The sequence below is a fragment of the Sprattus sprattus genome (assembly GCF_963457725.1).
Source record: "Sprattus sprattus genome assembly, chromosome: 1".
NCBI classification, from domain to species: Eukaryota; Metazoa; Chordata; class Actinopteri; order Clupeiformes; family Clupeidae; genus Sprattus; species Sprattus sprattus.
In genome coordinates this window covers 21,008,318-21,013,317 of record NC_137920.1, presented here as the reverse complement: position 1 = coordinate 21,013,317, position 5,000 = coordinate 21,008,318, and the positions used below count along the sequence as shown (strand labels likewise).

At 46.3% G+C, this 5,000-nt stretch overlaps 1 protein-coding gene across 1 annotated transcript in view; it reads right to left on the bottom strand.

Annotated features, from left to right (window-relative positions):
* col5a3b (collagen, type V, alpha 3b) overlaps positions 1–5,000 on the bottom strand; it is a gene marked incomplete at both ends in the record, with an annotated part of 66,860 nt that overhangs the window by 32,734 nt on the left and 29,126 nt on the right. The window lies entirely within an intron of this gene.

Sequence of the window (5,000 nt, the reverse complement as noted above, 5' to 3'; positions counted from 1 at the left end):
GGATGGAGGAGATTACATTAGAGATGAGATGGGATGGAGGAGATTAGAGTAGAGATGGGATGGAGGAGATTACAGTAGAGATGGGATGGGATGGAGGAGATTACAGTAGAGATGGGATGGAGGAGATTACAGTAGAGATGGGATGGAGGAGATTACAGTAGAGATGGGATGGAGGAGATTACAGTAGAGATGGGATGGAGGAGATTACAGTAGAGATGGGATGGAGGAGATTAGAGTAGAGATGGGATGGAGGAGATTACAGTAGAGATGGGATGGAGGAGATTACAGTAGAGATGGGATGGAGGAGATTAGAGTAGAGATGGGATGGAGGAGATTACAGTAGAGATGGGATGGAGGAGATTAGAGTAGAGATGGGATGGAGGAGATTAGAGTAGAGATGGGATGGAGGAGATTACAGTAGAGATGGGATGGAGGAGATTACAGTAGAGATGGGATGGAGGAGATTAGAGTAGAGATGGGATGGGATGGAGGAGATTACAGTAGAGATGGGATGGAGGAGATTACAGTAGAGATGGGATGGAGGAGATTAGAGTAGAGATGGGATGGGATGGAGGAGATTACAGTAGAGATGGGATGGAGGAGATTACAGTAGAGATGGGATGGAGGAGATAACAGTAGAGAAGAGATGGGATGGAGGCGATTACAGTAGAGTAGAGATGGAGGAGATTAGAGTAGAGATGGGATGGAGGAGATTAGAGTAGAGATGGGATGGAGGAGATTACAGTAGAGATGGGATGGAGGACATTAGAGTAGAGATGGGATGGAGGAGATTACAGTAGAGATGGGATGGAGGAGATTAGAGTAGAGATGGGATGGAGGAGATTAGAGCAGAGTAGAGATGGGATGGAGGAGATTACATTAGAGATGAGATGGGATGGAGGAGATTAGAGTAGAGATGGGATGGAGGAGATTACAGTAGAGATGGGATGGGATGGAGGAGATTACAGTAGAGATGGGATGGAGGAGATTACAGTAGAGATGGGATGGAGGAGATTACAGTAGAGATGGGATGGAGGAGATTACAGTAGAGATGGGATGGAGGAGATTAGAGTAGAGATGGGATGGAGGAGATTACAGTAGAGATGGGATGGAGGAGATTACAGTAGAGATGGGATGGAGGAGATTAGAGTAGAGATGGGATGGAGGAGATTACAGTAGAGATGGGATGGAGGAGATTACAGTAGAGATGGGATGGAGGAGATTAGAGTAGAGATGGGATGGGATGGAGGAGATTACAGTAGAGATGGGATGGAGGAGATTACAGTAGAGATGGGATGGAGGAGATTAGAGTAGAGATGGGATGGGATGGAGGAGATTACAGTAGAGATGGGATGGAGGAGATTACAGTAGAGATGGGATGGAGGAGATAACAGTAGAGAAGAGATGGGATGGAGGCGATTACAGTAGAGTAGAGATGGAGGAGATTAGAGTAGAGATGGGATGGAGGAGATTAGAGTAGAGATGGGATGGAGGAGATTAGAGTAGAGATGGGATGGGATGGAGGAGATTACAGTAGAGATGGGATGGAGGAGATAACAGTACAGATGGGATGGAGAGGATTACAGTAGAGATGGGATGGAGGAGATTACAGTAGAGATGGGATGGAGGAGATTACAGTAGAGATGGGATGGAGGAGATTACAGTAGAGATGGGATGGAGGAGATTAGAGATGAGATGGGATGGAGGAGATTAGAGATGAGATGGGATGGAGGAGATTAGAGTAGAGATGGGATGGAGGAGATTACAGTAGAGATGGGATGGAGGAGATTACAGTAGAGATGGGATGGAGGAGATTAGAATAGAGATGGGATGGAGGAGATTAGAGTAGAGATGGGATGGAGGATATTACAGTAGAGAAGAGATGGGATGGAGGAGATTACAGTAGAGATGGGATGGAGGAGATTACAGTAGAGATGGGATGGAGGAGATTACAGTAGAGATGGGATGGAGGAGATTACAGTAGAGATGGGATGGAGGAGATTACAGTAGATATGGGATGGAGGAGATTACAGTCGAGAAGAGATGGGATGGAGGAGATTAGAGTAAAGTGGAGATGGAGGAGATTACAGTAGAAATGGGATGGAGGAGATTACAGTAGAGATAGGATGGAGGAGATTACAGTAGAGATGGGATGGAGAAGATTACAATAGAGTAGAGATGGGATGGAGGAGATTACAGTAGAGAAGAGATGGGATGGAGGAGATTAGAGTAAAGTGGAGATGGAGGAGATTACAGTAGAGATGGGATGGAGGATATTACAGTAGAGATGGGATGGAGGAGATTAGAGTAGAGATGGGATGGAGGAGATTACAGTAGAAATGGGATGGAGGAGATTACAGTAGAGATGGGATGGAGGATATTACAGTAGAGATGGGATGGAGGAGATTAGAGTAGAGATGGGATGGAGGAGATTACAGTAGAGATGGGATGGAGGAGATTAGAGTAGAGATGGGATGGAGGAGATTTAAGCAGAGTAGAGATGGGATGGAGGAGATTACATTAGAGATGAGATGGGATGGAGGAGATTAGAGTAAAGTGGAGATGGAGGAGATTACAGTAGAGATGGGATGGAGGATATTACAGTAGAGATGGGATAGAGGAGATTAGAGTAGAGATGGGATGGAGGAGATTACAGTAGAAATGGGATGGAGGAGATTACAGTAGAGAAGAGATGGGATGGAGGAGATTACAGTAGAGATGGGATGGAGGACATTAGAGTAGAGATGGGATTGAGGAGATTACAGTAGAGATGGGATGGAGGAGATTAGAGTAGAGATGGGATGGAGGAGATTAGAGTAGAGATGGGATGGAGGATATTACAGTAGAGATGGGATGGAGGAGATTGCAGTAGAGATGTGATGAAGGAGATTACAGTAGAGAAGAGATGGAGAAGATTAGAGTAGAGTAGAGATGGAATGGAGGAGATTACAGTAGAGATGGGATGGAGGAGATTACAGTAGAGAAGAGATGGGATGGAGGAGATTACAGTAGAGATGGGATGGAGGAGATTAGAGTAGAGATGGGATGGAGGAGATTAGAGTAGAGATGGGATGGAGGAGATTAGAGTAGAGTAGAGATGGGATGGAGGAGATGAGAGTAGAGATGGGATGGAGGAGATGAGAGTAGAGATGGGATGGAGGAGATTACAGTAGAGATGGGATGGAGGAGATTACAGTAGAGATGGGATGGAGGAGATGAGAGTAGAGATGGGATGGAGGAGATTACAGTAGAGATGGGATGGAGGAGATTACAGTAGAGATGGGATGGAGGAGATTACAGTAGAGATGGGATGGAGGAGATTACAGTAGAGATGGGATGGAGGAGATTACAGTAGAGATGGGAAGGAGGAGATCAGAGTAGAGTAGAGATGGGATGGAGGAGATTACAGTAGAGAAGAGATGGAGGAGATTAGAGTAGAGTACAGATGGAGGATATTACAGTAGAGATGGGATGGAGGAGATCAGAGTAGAGTAGAGATGGGATGGAGGAGATTACAGTAGAGAAGAGATGGAGGAGATTAGAGTAGAGTACAGATGGAGGATATTACAGTAGAGATGGGATGGAGGAGATTAGAGTAGAGATGGGATGGAGGAGATTACAGTAGAGATGGGATGGAGGAGATTACAGTAGAGATGGGATGGAGGAGATTACAGTAGAGATGGGATGGAGGAGATTACAGTAGAGATGGGATGGAGGAGATTACAGTAGAGATGGGATGGAGGAGATTTGAGTAGAGATGGGATGGAGGAGATTACAGTAGAGATGGGATGGAGGAGATTAGAGTAGAGATGGGATGGAGGAGATTACAGCAGAGATGGGATGGAGGAGATTAGAGTAGAGATGAGATGGGATGGAGGAGATTACAGTAGAGATGGGATGGAGGAGATTACAGTAGAGATGGGATGGGATGGAGGAGATTAGAGTATAGATTAGATGGGATGGAGGATATTAGAGTAGAATACCTTCTCCCCAGCGATGCCCCCGGACCCTGCTTCTCCCAGTGGACCCGACTGGCCTTTCGGCCCTTCAACCCCATCCTCACCAGAGGGCCCGATAACTCCTGTATCCCCCTGGAGGAGAGAGAGAGAGAGAGAGAGAGAGAGAGAGAGAGAGAGAGAGAGATGTGTGTGTAGGGGGGGGGGAGAAAGTGTGGAACATCACATTGACAGAGTGTGTTGCAAAGAAAGGGAGGCAGAGAGAGAGAGAGAGAGAAAGAGAGAGGTAGCGAGAGAGCAAAAGACAGAGAGAGAGGGAAGGACATAAAGAGAGAGAGAGAGAGAGAGAGAGAGAGAGAGAGAGAGAGAGAGAGAGAGAGAGAGAGAGAGAGAGAGAGAGAGAGAGAGAGGAAGAGTTCATTATGGGTCATTCAAAATAATAGACATCATAGCAATTACACAAAAGATGGGCACAGAGAGGCTGATAAGATGTAGTGGGAGAGAATACTGACACACACTCTCACACACACACACACACACACACACACACACACACAGGAGAGAGAACACAGACGCACACACACACACACACACACACACTCTCTCACACACACACACACACATTCGAACATAGAGGAGAGAGAACACAGCCATACACACACACACAGGAGAGAGAACACACACACACAGAGAAGAGAGAACACACACACACACAGGAGAGACAACACACACACACACACACACACACACACACACACAGTAGAAAGAACACACACACACACACACACACACACACACACACACACACACACACATGAGAGAGAACATACAAACACAGGAGAGAGAACACACACACACAGAGAAGAGAGAACACACACACACACAGGAGAGACAACACACACACACACACACACACACACACACACACACACACAGTAGAAAGAACACACACACACACACACACACACACACACATGAGAGAGAACATACAAACACAGGAGAGAGAACACACACACACACACACACACACACAGGAGCTCGTGC